General features: G+C 38.9%; 1 pseudogene; it reads left to right on the top strand.

Annotated features, from left to right (window-relative positions):
- The first annotated feature begins 515 nt into the window (after nt 1-515).
- Nucleotides 516-19,698, top strand: LOC123894350 (annotated as a pseudogene).
- The last annotated feature ends 1,141 nt before the right edge of the window (nt 19,699-20,839 follow it).

The following is a 20,839-nucleotide window of genomic DNA, read 5'->3' on the forward strand; positions in this document are numbered from 1 at the left end:
CTAGGCTACTTTGACAAAAAAAAATGATTAAAATATTTTCCTTAATAAAAAATAATTATTTTATTTAAAAAAAGACCTCAAACAAAAGCAACAACAAAAGCGATCAGGAAAGGCTAAAACCACTTGATGTCAAAACTGGTGGTAAAGAAGAAAAAAAAACGCATAAAATAATTACCATGATGAGACTGGTCCCTCTTATTTTTGTAGACCAACTATAATGTGAACAAAGGAAAATATGATAAGTAGTGCTGTACGTGTTTCAGGATAATAGATAATAAATTTGTGGTGTGTAATTTTTTTGAAAGTCAACATCTTGGGAGCACATTATAGTCGAATAAGAATTTAGGAAAATGTTATCCCGACACAATTTTTAAATAAAAATACAACAAATATACATTTTTTGTTTTTTTAATATTATTTGCATGCATCGATTTTTTTGCATGTGAGTGGTAAAAAGATGTGTCAATTTTGTGTCCCCAAATTTTGTGTTTAGATAACACTCCTCAAGAATTTATGTGTAGTTGACTAGTAATTCTCAAGAGAAGAAAATATCTCTTTGTTTAATACAACCACCTCCAAATTTATGTGCAACATTGTGTCTAAGTTTAGTTAAGTTCCATGATCATGGTTGAACCAACAGAAAGGTAGTAACAAATTAACCTTCTTTAAATTAACATGACATTTCCAACCATGCATGTTTTTTTAATCTTGTAGATTTTCCTAATCCTTGTGTCTCTCTTTCTCAGGTATGCAGTGGTGACTGGATCAAACAAAGGAATTGGATTAGAGATTGTAAGGCAATTAGCTTCAGCTGGAATCAAAGTGGTGCTTACAGCAAGAGATGAGAAAAGAGGTCTTCAAGCTTTGGAAACACTCAAATCCAATGGTTTGTTTGATTTTGTTGTGTTTCATCAACTAGATGTAGCTAATTCTGCAAGTGTAGCTAATCTTGCAGATTTTGTCAAATCCCAATTTGGCAAACTCGATATTCTAGTAAGTAATTACATGAAAATATTGATTCTCTTTTGTGTTCGTTTGTTCAAGATCAGGTGAATCATATTTCAACTAAAATAATGTAGTTGAAATATGAGTCGTCTAATCTTGATCGAACTGCAATTTGGGACCATTTCAATGTGGGAAACTCTGAAACATGGACACATACACGATGCAGACACTGACGCGCCGACATTAAAAATAATTTAAGAAAATTAGATAATTCCATTCAATGTAATCATAATTCATAAGTGTCGGTGTCATGTCGATGTCGGAGACATCTATACCTTGCAACTTTTGTTAGTTAGTTTTATATATATGCACACTTGATTTGTACTTTCTGCAGTTGCACTTGTTGATCATCAACAAATTAAGGTTGTATTGTACTGTGTAGGTTAACAATGCTGGGATTAACGGAATTGAAATTAAAGACAATGACTTATTCAGCCAATCAATCATTACGAACGGGGTTAGTATATATCATACATGTTTATATATGAATCTAGTTAATAGATTCTGTTCTGGACCAGACTAATGCTAGTCCACCTAGACCCTCACAAAGTCCACATGGCTTGCCCAACCACCTCCATGTCAGCATGGCACAACCTCTCCACCAAGATAGGGTAAAATTACTACTCTACCCACTATCTAAGGGTAATATCTTGGCAGTCCCTCTTAATGGGCCTTGGCTAGTCCAGCCCACTAAGAGGACCTTTGGCCCAGAGCTTGGGGCTATAAATACTCTCCCTCATGGGAGAGCAAGGTAGACACAATTCATTATTGCAATTACTCTCTCTCTCTAACTTCTCTCTAGTATCTCTTTTGCTCTCTACCCTTACTGACTTAGGCATCGGAGCACCTGCAGGTACAACCCCCCCCCCCTCCGTGGATCATCTGCTCGGACCTGCTGCCTACCACCTGCTCAACGGACTTCCAGCTGGCCTTCTACCTGTTCTGATCAACAGTTAAGATCAGTGGCGCCGACTGTGGGGATCTGAGTTCTCCCCTTCTTTATTTCGAACAAGAAAACCAAAGAACAAAACCAATCAATCACTTTTTCATCATGGCCAGTTCATCTCATTTCAACAATGACGTTGAGGACGCTGCTCCTCCATCTTCTCCCCGTCTGTCTCCTGCTCTCATCACTGACCTCCAGGCCCTCCCCGAGTCAGACCCTAGAGACGGGCAGGCCACTTCCTGGACTTCTGAGGATGGCGACTTGGTCGTCTTGACTGAGAAGCAGGCAGGCAAACGCCTTCAGTCCGAGCAGGGCAAATCAGCAGAGACCGACTTGTCCGCTGCTTCAGTTACCAATGCTGAACTAGCAACACTCATAGCTGCCCTGAAACAAACCACCGAAGCTCTCCAAGGCCAGAATCGTCGAATGGACGAGCAGAATCTGAGACTCGATCGCTTGGAAAGGAATCAGCGACTCTCAAGGAACAACTCTCCCCCGAGGAGAACTCCTACTTCTCAATCCCCTCCTCGTCAAGAAACTGTCAGACAACGACGACCTGCCCTCGAGAGGATTGAGCAACCTGGCAAGAAAAGAGACCATGTCTCCCCTCCCCGCGAGGGTATATCTTCTCCAAATGTGAAAAAAGGAAAAATTGTGGACCGAACACATCCTCGTCGTCATTCTCCCCAGGGACTCAGCTTGATGACCAAACAAGGGCAGCCAGTAAGCCGAAGCCATCACACTGACCAATTCTCCAGGAGCCCAACTCCTAATCGTGAGGACTCACCTCCCCTAAACTCACAAGAGAGCGACGAGGAGGATCCCCGCTGCCCTTTATCTCACGACATCCTTCAAGCACCCGTTCCAAAGGGATTTGAGCGACCACCTGCTCTCCCAGCTTATGATGGACTTACTGACCCAGATGAACACATCGCATCAGTCAATGCTACCCTGAACTTCTTAAGGGTCAGCGGAGCAATTAGATGCAGAATCTTCCCAACTACACTAAGAAAGGGAGCTATGGCCTGGTACCACAGCCTAGCTCCTCGCTCCGTTATCTCATGGATGGATCTGACCGACCAATTCTGCAGGCACTTCACTGCTTCCCGCAAGCAACCAAAGACTGAGGCAGTCCTAGACGCCATCTTCCAAGCTGATAATGAATCTCTCCGCAGTTTCATAGAGAGGTTCAACAGAGAAGCCGTCCAGGTAGAAACAACTGATGACATGAAGAAGTACCTGCTACAAAGGGGCCTTAGGCCAAACAGTGACTTTGCAAGAGCCGTGGGAATTGAAAAACCGCGCACCTTTAGCGACCTCCTCCTTAAATCTCAAGCCTACATCCAATATGAGGAGCAACAAGCTGCAGATGCTGCCCGTTATGGGCGAGCAGGAAACAACCAGCCTGCTCCTCGTTCAAATGCTGAACAGTCCAGCCGAGGAGGAGGAAGACGAAGAGGCGAAAGGCCTAGAGAACCCCGTGGACCTCCCAGCACATTCAGCAACTATACTCCCCTTAGTAAAACTCGGGAAGAAATTTGGAAAGAGTGCAACTCAGCTGAGTTCACTAATGCAGGAATTAAATTTCCAAGACAACAACCCTCAAAGCCTGGCCAAGACAAGAGCAAATACTGCAAGTACCACAAAGGCTACGGCCATCTGACTGACGACTGCATCCAATTAAAAGACGCCATTGAAATTTTGATTAGAAATGGGCAAATCAAACAATACGTGAAGAGGGGCAATGCTCCCCGGGCAGAAGCTGCTGAGACCAGCAACACTGAAGAAGCTGCACCAGAAAAATCCGGGCACAAGCCAGTTGCCCTTGCCATCTTCAGACCTGAAGACTTCTTTGTCCCTGATTACTTGGACGACACCTATGTTGCTCCCACACTGAACAAATGGGACGCACTTGCCCAAGCTATGGTTATCTCTGGTGGAGGTTTTGACAAACAAACTGTGGGATCCATCAAGAGAAAATTTGAAGAATTGATAGATGGCTCCTCCAACCTGAATGCAACTTTGGATAAACCGAAAGGGCAATCAAAGCCCTTAGCCTTCTATATGGAAGAGCTGCCCGGTGGAACTGCAAACTCCCAGATACCCCTGCTCATCAGAGTGGACATGGCAAATATGGACGTCCGCAGGGTACTGGTCGACCAAGGAAGCTCCTGTGATATCATGTATTCCCAACTTTTCAAGACTCTGCAACTAGATGAGACCTACCTCACTCCTTACTTTGGATCTGATCTCTCCGGATTTAATGGAGCAACAACTAAGCCATGGGGCTATGTAGACCTGCTAGTCACCGTTGGCTCTGAAGAAACTTCAAAAACCATCAAAGTGAAATTCCTGGTAGTAGACTGCCCGTCTCTCTACCAGTGCATCCTGGGCCGAACAGCTATTGCTGACTTAATGGCTGTCCCTTCAACTGCCCACCTCAAGATGAAGTATTATACTCACAAAGGCCAAGTTGCGACACTGCATGGAGACATTGAAGCTGCAAGGAGAGTCTTCAATGCGTCCTCCAAAGGAAATGAATATATCGGGCAGCTCCCCGAGTCCAAGAAGTCCAAGGCAGAAACTTCCTTGCCCTTGCCAGAAATCAGCTCCATCGACCTCGACAGCCGCTTCTCCAAGCAGGAAAACAAGGATGAGAAGAAGCTCCGCAAAGAGAAGAAGGAAGACGACGAGGCAAGCCAAGAGCACCGTCGTCCAGTTCCAGACGGGGAGTTCGAGCTGATGCCCTTCGGAGAAGACCCGAGCAGGGCAGTGAAGATTGGGACTGGGCTTCCCGAACTTGCTAGGAAGCAACTTGAAGCCTGCTTGAAGGAAAATGCTGATCTGTTCGCCTGGCACGCTTCCGAGATGCCCGGCTTGGACCCCAACATAGCATGTCACCAGCTGACTATTGATCCTACTGCACTTCCCATTGTACAACGTAGGCGTAGGCAGTCTCCTGAGAAATCGGAGGCTGCAGAAAAATGTGTAAAAGACCTCCTAGAGGCAAATTTCATTTCGGAGGCCAGGTATACAACCTGGCTGTCCAACGTTGTACTCGTCAAAAAATCTAATGGAAAGTGGAGGATGTGTTGTGACTATACCGATCTTAACAGGGCTTGCCCTAAAGACTCTTATCCCTTACCTTGCATCGATAGACTTGTTGATAATTCTTCTGGCTTTAAATTATTGTCTTTTATGGATGCTTATTCAGGTTATAACCAAATTCCAATGGCAGTGGCAGATAGAGGAAAAACAGCTTTCATGACTGAGTCGGGCAACTATTACTACAACGTAATGCCCTTCGGTCTCAAAAATGCAGGAGCCACATACCAGCGAATGATGAACAAAGTCTTCCGAGGACAAATAGGAGACATGCTCGAGGTATACATGGACGACATGATCGTAAAATCCCCCGAGGAACTCGACCATGTCGTGCACCTTCGAAAGGTGTTCGAGCAGGCCAGGAAATACAACATGAGATTTAATCCAGAGAAGTGCACCTTCGGGGTCCGAGCAGGAAAATTTCTGGGGTTTTACCTAACCGAGCGAGGAATTGAAGCCAACCCTGACAAGTGCAGAGCTTTTGCCGAGCTCCCCACTCCGAGCGATAAGAAGTCCATACAAACTCTAAATGGAATGTTGACATCGCTTTCCAGATTTGTATCCAAATCAGCACAACATGCACTTCCCTTTTTCAAATTACTAAAGAAAGAAGCAGTCTTCGAATGGACAGATGAGTGCGAGCAAGCTCTCCAACATTTGAAAAAGGCCTTATCAGAGCCACCTGTCCTCTCACGACCAAATGACGAGGAGGTATTATACCTGTACCTTTCCGTCGCCTCAGAGGCTGTAAGTGCAGCTCTTATTCGTGAGACAAACGAAGGACAGAAACCAGTATACTTTACGAGCAAAGCCTTGCAAGGTCCTGAACTAAGATACCAACAAATTGAAAAAATAGCCCTTGCACTAGTTTATGCTGCGAGGAGACTAAGACATTATTTCTTGGCTCATACAATTGTGGTCCGAACAGACCAACCAATCAAATCTTTGCTTGGCCGACCAGATATGGCGGGCAGGATGCTCAAATGGTCCCTCGAACTCTCAGAATTCGACATTCGTTACGAAAGCAGAAAAGCTCTAAAAGCCCAAGTCCTAGCTGACTTCGTCGCAGAGATGACGAGCTCCTCCCCTACAGTGGACGGAGCAGATAAATGGACAATCTTTGTGGACGGAGCATCAAGCGCCACAGGAGCAGGTGCAGGCATCATTCTTGAAAATGAGAATGGCTTACTAATCGAGGTGTCCCTAGCACTATCCTTCCCAACTTCAAACAACCAAGCAGAATATGAAGCATTCCTCGCTGAACTACGTTTGGCCGAGGACGTACAAGCCAAGGAGATAAAAATCTACACAGATTCACAACTGGTCGCCTCACAGGTGCTAGAAGAGTACCAGACCAAGAATGATAACCTCTCTGAATATCTAGTGCTAGTAAAGGAAAAGATCACCAAGTTTAACTCTGTTGAAGTATTACATGTTCCCCGCGAGCATAACAAAAGGGCGGATATCCTGTCCAAGCTGGCAAGCACAAAAAGGAAGGGCGGAAACAAATCGGTCATCCAAGAGATACTCCCTCGTCCAAGCATAGAAAAACCAAGCAAGGTTGTGGACATAAACGTCATTGGCGACAAAGACTGTTGGATGACTATGACTCCAGTATACAACTTCCTCGAGCACGGAACTCTCCCTGACGACCAGAAACAAGCAGCTATAGTCAGACGAAGAGCCTGCTCCTATGTCATCCTTGATGGAAAATTATACAGGAGAGGATTTTCCATTCCTCTCCTAAAATGTGTGGACGAGGACACAGCAGATTACATCCTACGCGAAGTCCACGAGGGCATTAACGCCCAACACCTAGGAGGAAGGTCACTTGCCAGGAAAGCTCTACGAGCAGGGTACTATTGGCCTACTATGCAACAGGACGCCAAAGACCATGTAAAAAAATGTGACAAATGCCAAAGGCATGGGGATATGCACTTGGCTCCCCCTCGAGAACTAAAATCTTTGTCTTCCCCCTGGCCCTTCGCCTGGTGGGGCATGGACTTACTTGGTCCTTTTACCAAAGGACTTTATCAAAATCACTACCTAACAGTAGCAGTAGACTACTTCACAAAGTGGGTGGAAGCCGAACCCCTCTCCGACATCACATCACTCAGAATCCTGCGCTTCTTCAAAAGAAATGTGCTAGCTAGATTCGGAATACCACAGGTGGTAGTCACAGACAACGGAACACAGTTTACAGACAAAGATTTTCAAGCATTCCTTGTTGCCCTGGGCACCAAGCAGCACTTCACATCGGTCGAGCACCCCCAAACCAACGGGCAAGCTGAAGCAGCCAACAGAGTAATCCTGAGAGGGTTACGAAGAAGACTCGACCAAAACAAAAAGAAATGGGTCGAAGAGCTTGACAATGTACTCTGGGCCTATCGAACAACCCCACACTCCACAACCGGAGAGACCCCCTTCCGAATGGTATATGGAACGGAGGCAGTTATCCCCGTAGAGATTGGGGAACCATCTCGTCGGACTGAGCAACCTCTAGACGAGGAGCAAAATGACGAAGCACTTCGAGAGGAGCTGGACCTCGTCGAAGAAATTCGAACGGGAGCTTCCTTAAAAGAGGCCACCCTGAAGCAGAAAATAGCTGCCCGTCATGACACCAAAGTCATCAAAAGAGAATTCGAGGTGGGCAGCCTCGTCCTAAGACGCAATGCAGACTCCCAGGATGGCAAACTTGCACCCAATTGGGAAGGACCATACCGCGTCATTGACAAAACAGAAAATGGTGCATACTATCTCGAGGACCTTCGAGGAAAGAAACTTCCTCGACCTTGGAATGCCCAGAAATTGAAACAATATTACAGCTAAGTTATTGCCACACCAAAAAAGGCTGCTCGCACTTCAGAACACAACGAATCGAGCACCTTAAACAACGGAGGGCACCATGGCACACGTGCTCATCTAAAACCATAGCAGGGGAACTAATTCACCATAAGGGAAATGGAACTCCTGCTAGACGAGGATAACTCTCGAAACGAGCCCATCGTCCCCGTGCCACGACCTAGCACCCAGCTCGCGATGGGAGGTTCAGGTTGCGAAGAAAGGTACACTAGCGTGCTCGTATTCGCGTAACTTAGAAACAACTCTAAGTGCTTATACAGTTCCCTAAACTGTTTAAGTCAAAACAGAGGAAACTACCCTCAATAAAACATGCTCAGTATCAAGCATGGGAAACCTCCCCGGCAAAATAACAACGAGCGCAGCATTCATACATGCAAAAATATGATAAGCATACAAAACATGCATAAAAATAAACAGGCAAAACTTAGCACACCAACTTGCTCGAATGAGCATACCAGCATGCCCAGACGAGCACCTCAATAACGGGGAGAGAAGCTCCCCACCACGAAGTTTAAACAGCAAATTTCGTTAAGTTTAAAATGGGGACAAAGCTCCCCGGCTCAGATTTTGAGCAAGAAATTAGCATAAAATTTTGCTAAGTTAAAAGTAGGGACCAGACCTCCCCGGTTGAAATTTTAAACAACGAAATTTCCTCAAAATTTTCTAAGTTATTAGACGGGGAGGCTCCCCGGTTGAAATTTTAAACAACGAAATTTCCTCAAAATTTTCTAAGTTATTAGACGGGGAGGCTCCCCGGTTGAAATTTTAAACAACGAAATTTCCTCAAAATTTTCTAAGTTATTAGACGGGGAAACATACATGCGAGCAGGTATAGACGAGCAGTTATAAACAAGCATAGATAAATAAACGGGCACCTGCCCGGAATTGTCATAAAATAAAAGACGGGGACAAAAGCCCACTTGTTCCAATATTACAAACCATGGCTCAAAGGCCCCAAAATTCAAAAAGACAAAATAAATTACAAATAGAAAAACCAGGGACATCTACTCCTCGCACCTATCTTCCTGCTCGTCTTCATGATCCTCCTCGTGCACCACTTCAGCATCATCCTCCTCGTCATCAGAGACGTCTAGGCCAGCAGGGATAACAATCTGGCCATCTTTGACTTCCCCGTTCACATGCATTCCCCGGGTCACCAATTCCACATCAGGATTAAGACACTTAATCTGCTGCACGGCATTCTCAAAGGCGTACTCAGTGCCCTCTACAAAGTCATGGGACAACTGAGCAATCACCTTGACCAAGTCTGCTCGGGTAGTCAAGCCCTCGGCAGCCTTGTGCTCGTTCTCGTCCGGCGCCATAGCAGCAGTAAGCCTTTCAATCTCAGCCCGAGCAGCATCCAACTCCTCCCTCCTTTTACGGTGCTCCTCCACCTGGTCACCCCAGCGTTTCTGCTTCTCCTTGAGGTCATCCACATCAATCTTGAGCTGGTTGATCCGACTTTTGGCCCGCTCGTGCCTGGCCTGAGCATTGTTCAGCTGCTCGAGTAAAGATTCCCGCTCGTCACCAAGGACAAGGGAGCTCGAGATCATTCGCACCACAGCAGCCATGTCACGAGCATGCTGCTGCTTACGAACCTCTGGCTCCTGATCAAGAATTGCTGACCGCTCGGCATCAAAGACTTTAGGAGGATATTTTTCAAAAAAAATTTCCACCGTATAGCACCGGGGAACTGGAAACTTGCTGCATCCTCCCATGCTCGTCTCCTCAACCGGGGGGTCTTCTTCTCTCATCCTCTTCACTGGAGGAGGCCGGGCAGCTGAGGTAGGAGTGCCCGAACCACCCAACGAGGTCCCAACAATCTGCACGGAAGGGGTCCCCGGCCTCACCTGCGGAGAAGTCTTAGCAACAGTTTTCTTCTTCGACCGGCCAGACTTGCTCGCCTCCTCATTTTGCTTAGCCTTCAACATCCGCTCAGCAATGGTCTCCATTTTGTCTGCAAACACATGACGAGCAAGTTAAATAAAGGACGAGGAATACATACAACAATAACAGAAATTTTTCTAAGTTAAAAAGAAAGGAAACAATACCCAAACACAATTTAACCTCCCCGACATTCTTGCACTTGAGGAGGGTCCTAGTATTAATAAATCGAGGAGAGGTCCTCGGCTCCCCGTGTTCGTCCCTTATTGTAAATCCCTTACGAGTCGTCCAGACCCCTGGAGTAAAACCGGCCACAAAGGCCTTCAAACTTTCAAAGGCAGCCTGGTCCTCGGGAGACAAATCTGCATCCCCGGTTGTATACTCCTTAGGCTCCTTATGGAAGTGGGTGTACGACCAGCTCAACGGGAACTTAGGAACTGCCTGAAGTATGACTTGCCCGCTGGCATCTTTACGAGCCACACCCTGCTCGTCTGTATCCTCCTCAAGTTCCAATAAACTCTCCCGGGCAGAAGGAGACTCTGGCCGGACGATATAATACCTCTCCTTAAAATCCTTAATGGAGTCCACGAACATCTTAAAAAGTTTGACATCCTCGTGATGCTTCAACGAAACCCAGTTTTGACGAGGTGCTCGTCCTACTTCCTTCGTCGGCTTGCGTTGAATTTTGAAGATCCTAAAAAAGAGGGGAAGGCTGGGACGAACATCTTTATACACGCAGAGATGCTCGAACGCCATTATAAACGACCAGGAGTTAGGGTGCAGCTGTGACGGAGCCACTTGCAAGGCTTTGAGAACACTTGCCGCAAAAGGGCTGAACGGCAGTCTAAGTCCCATCTCTTTAAAGACGAACTCATACATAGCAAAATCCTGCCCGTCAAAAGACGAGCACACCCGTTCATCCTCCCTGGGTAGACGGGTCGACCAGTTAACAGGTTCATTCGCTTTCCTCTGTTCGACGACTGTGTGCAACTTAGGATCCTTGGGAGTGAGCACCGAAGCTATTCCTCGGGGCTCAGGAGCAACCCAATCCAGTGCAGGATCAGTTATACAGTCGACCAGCGTAAACTTCTCCGTACCCTGCACTTCTACAACCTCCTCGGAATCTGACATTTTAAAACCTGAAATGCAGTAAAAACAAAGTGAATTCGATGATCAAATCCACCATTTCACCGCAATTCAAGTGAAAGGGCGCAAAATAGGACGAGGACGCTGTCCCCGACCAAAGCCCTTTTCAAATGGCAATCAAAATCAAACCGAGGAGGGTAAGGCAGGCAAAACGGGGAGGTAAGCTCCCCGGCACTAAATTTTACAACGAAATTTCGTGCAAAATTCTCTAAGTCAAAGACGGGGAGGTAAGCTCCCCGGCATGAAATTTAAACAACAAATTTTCAGCAAAATTCCCCAAGTTAAAAAGGGGAGGAAAGCTCCCCGGCATGTAAACTATCTAAAGTTTGAAACGGGGAAGATAGGCTCCCCGTCACTTAATAAACTATCCAAAGTTTGAAACGAGGAGATAGGCTCCCCGTCACTAGTTGTCTAACCTAGAGTTTCAAAAGGGAGGAAAGCTCCCCGGCACTAAATTCATACGGTGCCCGGCACATTCATCCTAATGTTCATAAATTCATAACATTCTTCATATAAAAACGCCCAAAACTGGGCAGGAACAACAAAAAATGGATCTAAATAGCAAAATTTGGAAGAATTACCTTGAATATGAAGAAAATCTGAAGAACGATCTGACAAGCAAGTTGAAACTTTAGAGAGAATATTCAGAATCACAATTGAAGAGAGAGAGTGAAAAGTGAAAATGAAATTCACTCTCCTCTATTATATAGATCAAGCCAAGTGAAGAGACGCTTTGATCCAATGGTCCTTACACTCCCTCGTAAAAATCAAAGCAGTAAATGCGCCCTTTCACATTCCCAACAAACGGTCCTCCTCGTTACTAACCTCCTCGTCATAGTAACGAGCAATAAAGCCTCCCCGTTGCTAGCCTCTTCGTCATAGCAACGAGCGATAAAACTTCCTCGCTGCTATCTCTTCGCCAGAGCAACGAGCAACATATCAACAAGTAACAATTCTTTCTTGAAAATCATCTCCTCGTCATCGTTGCGAGCAACAATACTTCTCGTCGTTATCTCTTCGCTATAGCAACGAGCAACTATTCCATCTTGTGCAATATCTCCTCGCAGGAGATACGAGCAACACATACTTCCTCGTAATCATAATTACGAGCAAGATATTAAACATCCTCGAAAAATCGATTCGAGCAAAACATTGCAGATGCTTGCTACGAGCAAGGCTTTGACGAGCAACTTCCTCGTCCACTTTTGTTCAAGAGAGGTTGCAAGGAGATTTCCTTCTGCACTTGGGCACATATCTAAAGTCATCACTCCTATGCCTAGGAGCAACAACTTGGGGGGCTCCTGTTCTGGACCAGACTAATGCTAGTCCACCTAGACCCTCACAAAGTCCACATGGCTTGCCCAACCACCTCCATGTCAGCATGGCACAACCTCTCCACCAAGATAGGGTAAAATTACTACTCTACCCACTATCTAAGGGTAATATCTTGGCAGTCCCTCTTAATGGGCCTTGGCTAGTCCAGCCCACTAAGAGGACCTTTGGCCCAGAGCTGGGGGCTATAAATACTCTCCCTCATGGGAGAGCAAGGTAGACACAATTCATTATTGCAATTACTCTCTCTCTCTAACTTCTCTCTAGTATCTCTTTTGCTCTCTACCCTTACTGACTTAGGCATCGGAGCACCTGCAGGTACAACCCCCCCCTTCGTGGATCATCTGCTCGGACCTGCTGCCTACCACCTGCTCAACGGACTTCCAGCTGGCCTTCTACCTGTTCTGATCAACAGTTAAGATCAGATTCATAAAAAGTTTGAAACTTTATCCTACCCTGCATGATGGTTCCTCGAATTTGGATTTTGTACATTAAAAAAATCCTAGATCCTACCACTTTTGTTTCCTTAACTACGGGGGCACCGTTTAATTAGCATTTTCCATTATTTTTTATTTAATATTTTCCAAACAACTACTACTAGGGCTACAATTAAAAATAAAACTTCACTTTTAAGATTAAGATTAAGTGAATATATAAGTGAATAATATATATGAGATATTAAATAAATCTGAAAAGTAAAAATTTAAGTAGTAAACAGTATATAGTACTATATCGAATCGAATAGATACTAAATAGAAATCTAAGTAGTATCGATAGTAATATTAGGGCTATACGGATTCGAAATGTAGACCTTCACGGTAAAACAAATCAAACTATTATTATCAAAATGATTTGAATTGTTTATAATACCCGACATTTTTTTTTGTTTCTGCGTTGGGCTTTTTCAATAACCAATAAAAATATCAAGTAGTCCATTTTTTTTTACACAAAGAAAAAGAAAACGATTTTCGGTGCTCTGGTTTCTTATTTAATACTTTATTATTCAATAATTTAAAAAGAGAAACTTTGTTTATAATTGTGGTTGGGGAAGTAGTTTCTACTTGAATCACAATCACAAAAAGGACAATTAGAAGTGGAGATTTATTTTTGCCACCCTAATCCATTTCTCACGCGTGATACAAAATTACCACCATCCGCTATTTAGGTTGAGGACACCCCAAAAAATTCTATTTTTATAATGTCCGCTACTTAAGTAGCGGACGACATATATAAAAATTTCTCAGCGTACGACATATATAAAAATTTCTCATGGTTATAACATCTGCTACTTAAGTATCAGAAGGGTAAAATGAGAAAGACGTAGGACGCGCAACTAACTGGTAGGGTGGCAATTGGCAAAAATAAATCTCTTAACAGTGTACATAATTTGGGTCAACCCATTTAATCCAATTGACCAAACTAATTCAACCCACAAACACCGGTTTGGGTAACACCGGTTTGGGTAACAGGGTAAGCAGATGTTTTCTCTCTAGACTTTCCATGTATCTTTTATACCCCAAATATTCCAATTTTTCCCTTGCTAATAAAAACTTCGGTTCGCAGAAACCGAAGTTTTTTCTAGTTCAAATTCAGGGAAAATTCGGTTAACAGAAACCGAATTGTTTTTTCAAGGCAAAAATAATTCGGTTCATAGCAACCGAAGTTTTTATTGAAGGGCAAAAAAGTAAAATCCAGGAGGCGAAAAAGAACTATGAGGGGCCTAAAGAGAAAACATCGGTTAAGCATGACTTTAATTTCATTTTAATCAACCCATCTCCCATGAGTTGGATTCTAGTTTTGATAATTTCAATCAACTTAACCCGCCCTAAGACAACAAATATATAATAATTTGTATTAATCATCTGGTTTTAACAAGAAAGGAGCTTGATAATTTAGAGTTCGGCCGTGACTGAAAAAATTATATAACTTCTATAAATGTTTTGACTTTATTGAGCATTGAGTTATTGTTACTTTGTAGGCACTATCTGATGATGAGTTGAGAAGGGCAGCGACAGAAACATACGAGTTAGCTAAAGAATGCATACAAATAAATTACTAGTATAAATTACCCGTGCATTGCACGTGCATTGCACGGGTTAGTTTTTACTTATAAAAATATAAATTATTTTATATTATGATATCAATTTTTTATAGTATTTTAATAATAATTAGATTAAAATATAACATTTTTTAGTAATAAATTTAAATCTACATTTGTTTATCCTATTTTTGAAAGTGTATATAATATTTATTTTGTGTGTTAATCTTCTAGTTCATATGAGAAATAAAATAATTGTTCCACCAAAAAATTGAAAGTGTATATTAATCTCTATACACCCTAACCAAGGATCAAAGGACAAAATCTTGAAATTTTATTTTTCTACGTTCAAAATTAAATTTTTTAAATTTTAAACATATAAGTAATTTATATTAAACAGTCATTCATTCATATACTTGTAAAAGTTTAATAAAAAAAAATACTTGTAAAAGTTTCAACCCCGTGGTCTATGAATATAGTTGGTAAATTTTGACATTATTAGGGGGACCGAACTTCAAACCCTAAATTCTCTATTTCTCTACATTGAGTCTAGTCACTAATATAACCTATAGAAATTTCATCTCATGTATAAAAATTTGGATGTTCCACCCATCATAAATATATCAGAATTTGGATGAACCTTCATCCTAAAATATTTCTAGCAAAGTCATTGGTGACTATATTTCCTATTTTTTTGTGGATTCGAATTTTCATTGCCCATCTTAATGGTCTCTTAATTATTTTGTGCAACAATTTTAATGACAATATTTCACTCTTTTTTTCCTTTTATGAATTCATAATTGACTAATGTGTTTATTGACAACAATATGAATATTAACGAAAATATTTACTAATAAAAATTTAAACGCCATACATAAAGTGTTTAAAATATTTAGTTAATAATATTTATAAAAATTATTTCTTTTGAAAATTTAAATGTATTCATGTTAAAAAAATAGAATAAGATGTCAAAATATTTCCTAAAATATTTCTAGCAAAGACATTGGTGACAATATTTGCTATTTTTTTATGGATTCAAATTTTCATTGACCATCTTAATGGTCTCTTAATTATTGCGTGGCAATTTTAATGACAATATTTCACTCTTTTTTTCCCTTTTATGAGTTCATATTTGCTTTGACTAATGTGTTTATTGACAAAATATGAATATCACGAAAATATTTACTAATAAAAAAACAAAGACACGTTTGCATGAGTTTGTTGCTACTCCTCTGATCACTCGTAATAAGTTAAATAAAAAATGAGAAAAAATACACGTTTGAGAAAAGAATTGAGACACCTAAATCGAACATTTTTAAATATGTAAATAAAACAAAGATAAATGTGTAATCTAAATAATCACGGGTAATGAAATCATAGATGAAATCTAGGACAAACTTACAACAATACCAATGAGCCTATTTTATAGGGAGGTTGAGCTTAAAAATACAATATTTTTTTGTTAGAATGTTTGTGAAACTTTTATCTATACCTTCAAACATATTATTTAGTATTAATAGAGTGTGGATTTTATGTAGACCTTGAAAAATATTATTTATTGGTTAGATTTAATTAGACCTTTAAACATATTATTTATTATTAATTTGTTATTAATATAATGTGTAATTCTACCAAAAATATTAATAATATGTAATGCATTCATGAGAAAAGATGACCGTAAAACTAAAATCAAAAATGGACTCTCATACTCATTTTAGGATTAAAAAAATTAGAAATTCAATAATTAATACATATATTATTGTTTTCTTTCTTTTTTTTGTTAAGTTCAATACATATATTATTCTTTCTTTTTTTTCTTGTTTTCTTTTTGGGTTAAGTTCAACATATATTTTTTTTTTGTTGGTCAAGCATATATTTTTATTTTATCTAAAAAAAAAACATCGTGGTACATATTCTTTTGGTATTTTTTTCAATTGTGTATAAAAAGAGAACAAATATATAAGTGTGATTGGAATTGCCTGCTAAGAAATATAGAATTAATGATTTAAAAAAAAATTGGAACAAAAAAATTACAGAAGAGCTTAATTGAATTTGAAACAAATAATAATAAAATAAGAGTGGTTAGTAGTGAGCTATTGGATAAAAAAGATAAACAATGCATTTATGTCTATTGTCTTTTTAATTTTAACATATTTGTTTATTATTATGGTTTTATTACATGTAATTATCTTATTGAATGTGCCTAACCATTAATTGTTGTAAGAATTTTTCTGGATGGATTCAAATTTTCATTGACCATCTTAATGATCTCTTAATTATTTTGTGCAATAATTTTAATGATAATTATTTCATTCTTTTTTTCCTTTTATGTGAATTCATATTTGCTTTGACTAATGTTTTATTGACACAATATGAATATTAACGAAAATGTTATCTTTTCTAGATTGTTTTTTTGGTGTTTTTTAGTTTTATTCTGGACATGTTGTATCTCTTTGATGTTCTGCTATCATATAAGGGCAGGACTGAGCTTATGAGCTCCATGCTTAAAGTTGAGCTTTGGTTTTTTTGAGGCTCTTATGTACCAGACTTTGCTTGTATCGTGTTTTAGCACTTCTTGTGCTCTTTTCTCTATTTAATTAAAAAAATTGCTTTTCCAAAAAAAATTATGTTATATTTTCTAAAGAATTGAATTCATTTAAGTAGAAATATTTCAAAATTGCCATTAATATATTTTTTATTAAAATAAAATATTCTCTAATATATTTTTTATTAAAATAAAATATTCTCTCACATATAATATTATTCATTTTGGTTATGTCTTCAATGTATTTAATTTTTTTATAGCCATTGTACCCAAGAAAAAACCTAATAGGAAATAAATCATGGACCCTGTTAATATTAGATTGATACGTTTTATAATTAATATATTTAATCATTATGATATTTAATTTGAATTCATTTAAGTGTATGTGTTTCAAAATTGGTATTAATATGTTTTCTAATTAATTGAAAATTTTCATTCTTGTAACAAAAAAACATTCTTTCCATTAACTTTGAATTTAAAATTTCAGAACCATAAAGTCAAAATAAATAATAATTCAGAACCATAGATGACTCATAGCGTGCCATTTTTCGATGTTCTTTTTTATCAAGTTTTTTCTATGTGAATAATAAACAGGTTTATTTTGCATATAAATATAAAATAGACAGATTTATTTTGCTTATATTAATAGAACAATAACATTAGTTGATACTACTAAATTCTAATTTGTATAAGGAATATTGTCATTCTTCTACATGGATCTGCAAATAAAAAATTATATCTCAAAATTAGTACGATTATAATTATTTATAAACATCATTTAAGTACAAAACTTATATCAACAAAAAAATGTAGTAGAAAGATGTAAATTAAAGATATATATCAACACATTGCAATTTGGATCGTCGGCTTCACTACTACAAATAAAACAATGAAGAGTCACGAAATTATAAACATGTGTAATGTTCATCCAAAGACCTCTTATAGAATAACAAAGAGACATAACAAAGAGACATACCTGAAATCTGATTTGTAATGTTCATCAAAAGACCTCTTATATAGAATAATAAACATGGGTATATAAGTAATTTGCCCAAAATGTGTAGTTAAATTCATTACTAAAAATTAATTAAAAATATATTGATTCCTTTTTTGGAATATATCAATGTTTTACACAAAATAAAAATAAAAAGTTCACACAAATGAATTATTTGGACGTACATGAATAAAAAAAATATTAAATTTGCATAACTAATTAATATAGAAATTAGACCAATCGTTAGTTGGTCAGTGGTGATTGACGTTGAACTTGTCTCGAACCAGATTAAATTGGTGGTGAAAACAAAAAAAATATAGAAATTAGTAATTTTTCGAAATTCATAAAAAATTGATTTTTTTTTTGAAATAATATATTATAATCTATAATTATTTTTTTTATTTTAACCATTTTGATCTAGCTAATGCAAAAACTTATATAGTAAGACAATAATTAATAATTAATTTTTTTTAAATAAGCTAGGAATCTCGTAAAATTGGAATATATTGAATGCATGATCATCAACGGACGTGGTAATGCAACTTCAAATATAAAGAAACCACCAAAGTCTCAACCAAGTAAAATATTTCCTTTTAAAATTATTTTTAATAGGTGCATTAAATTCGATTTATAAACAATAATTGAAAAATGATTGAATTTCCAAATTAGCCAAAGATTCTAAGTAAAATGATATCATCATGTATTAGAGAAATTGCAAAGACCTTCATAGTTAGCCACATAGGAATTGGAGAAATATTAGAATGCCACATAAGACATGGATCAAGGAAATGGTGCCACATAGGAATAAGATCATGAGAGAGAAACTCCTAAATATATAAATAATAGATTATGGTGCTAAAACAACATTTGAGTACCTTCTTCCCCTCCTTCAATTATCTGATTCACCAAGAGTTGTCAATGTTTCATCAGCATTGGGCAAGATAGAGGTATGCAAATTTTTACATCATTATTACATTTTTACATGGTTACAAAAAAATTGTAAAAAAAACAAAAAAATATCTTTAGGAATAAAAAGTAATTAATAAAATTTAGAAATTTGGTGAACTAATTTTTTCACGTATTAATTAAATGTGAGTTGTTCTGGTGAGGTTAACTCAGTCGGTAGGAATATCATATTATATATGCAGGGTCGGGATTTGATCCCCTACACCCAGTTATTCTTATTCATAGTATTTATTATGTATTCCAAAAAAAAATGTAACATAATTATAAATATATACATGTTGGTAAATATTTTGATATTTAGTTAATGTTTTTCCCCAATCTTCTTTAACTAATTGGCATCATGGTTATTGATGTCAAACCAGAAAGTATCAAATGAATGGGCCAAAGGGGTCTTCAGTGATGTTGATAACCTTACAGAAGAGAGAATAGATGAAGTTATAAAGGAGTTTATCAAAGATTATGAAGAAGGGTCCTTAGAAAGAAAACGTTGGCCTAGGTTTTTTGCTGCTTATACTGTTGCTAAAGCTTCTATATATGAATGCCTATACAAGAATTCTTGCAAAGAAATATTCTAGTTTCTGCATCAATTGTGTTTGTCCTGGTTATGTCAAGACAGATATAGTTGCTAATACTGGTTTGTACACAACAGAAGAAGGTGCTGCTCATCCTGTTAGATTTGCACTACTTCCAAATGGTAGTCCATCTGGCCTCTTCTATATTCGGAATGAGGCCTCTTCATTTTGATTGATATTGTTATAATATTCTAATGTTTTTTCTATTGTATGGATTATGGATATGATTGTCCCATCTACATTGTTAGTGTAAAAAAAAGTACACATTAAAAACGTTTAAGTTTGATCATAATTATTTCTTAACTTATCTCTCATCTTCTATCCATCACAATTCTTCACTACATGAATTTTTTTTTTCAATCAAACTACATGAATGTTTTATCTTGTCACTAATTTAGAAAATGAAGATGACAAATGTAACAAACCAAAATTGTAACAACCCAAAGTTTGATCATTAGTAGTTGTGTGTTAATATTTAAGTAACTCGAGAGTTAAGTGCATTTTAGACAATCTCTCTCTCTGTCTCTCTATCTCACTCAGTCAGGTGAACCCCCTCAATATTATAAATTAGGCCAAATATATTCAGAGTTCTTTAAGTTTCGCATTTGTAATAGTTTGATCATTTTGTTAAGTTTTGTTAAGTATCATGTTGTAGTTAGTTTTCTAGTTGCTTGTTAGGACAGATGTTAGGACCGATGCTGTTACATCTGGTCTCGTTTTTTGACTAGCTTGTTACGTTTGTTACTCATTGTTGTTGCCTATATATATGGCATGCCCCCATTGAATAATAATCAATGAGAACACTCTTTACCTTTACAAGTGGTATCAAGTCCTGTAACGGTCCTGAACTGCTCTCAAATGCAGTTTGAGTTCTTGGCGCGAAAATAAGTTACAAACCGTTATCTTCATCTTCTACCTTGCGTTTTCTGTTTGGTTTTTTCGATCTCATCTTCACCATGGCTGAACCTAACAATAACTTCATGCACCCTTCCATTCCCAAATTCAATGGTTACTATGATCATTGGGCCATGTTAATGGAAAATTTGTTTCGTTCCAAAGAGTATTGGAATCAAATTGAAGATGGAATCATATATAGTTGCAGCACCAAATGCAAACGCAGAACAACGCAAAGCTGCGGTGGATAGCAAATTGAAGGATTTGAAGGTAAAGAATTATCTTTTCCATGCGATTGACCATGAAATCATGGAAACCATTCTCAATTACGTAGTTTGCTCAATTGAAGAATCAAACCATGTTACAACTTACAACAATGTCCATAGATGAATTGCAAAGTTCACTCTTAGTTCAAGAACAAAGGTTCAAATCTCAGATTGAGAAAGAAGATGAACAAGCTCTCAAGATCACAAGTTCTGGGCGTGGTGGAGGCACACGTGGTAGTTATCGTGGTCGAGGGAGAGGAAGAATCAACAGAGAGAATGTTGAG

Source organism: Trifolium pratense, linkage group LG7 (assembly GCF_020283565.1).
Source record: "Trifolium pratense cultivar HEN17-A07 linkage group LG7, ARS_RC_1.1, whole genome shotgun sequence".
In the NCBI taxonomy this organism is placed as follows: Eukaryota; Viridiplantae; Streptophyta; class Magnoliopsida; order Fabales; family Fabaceae; genus Trifolium; species Trifolium pratense.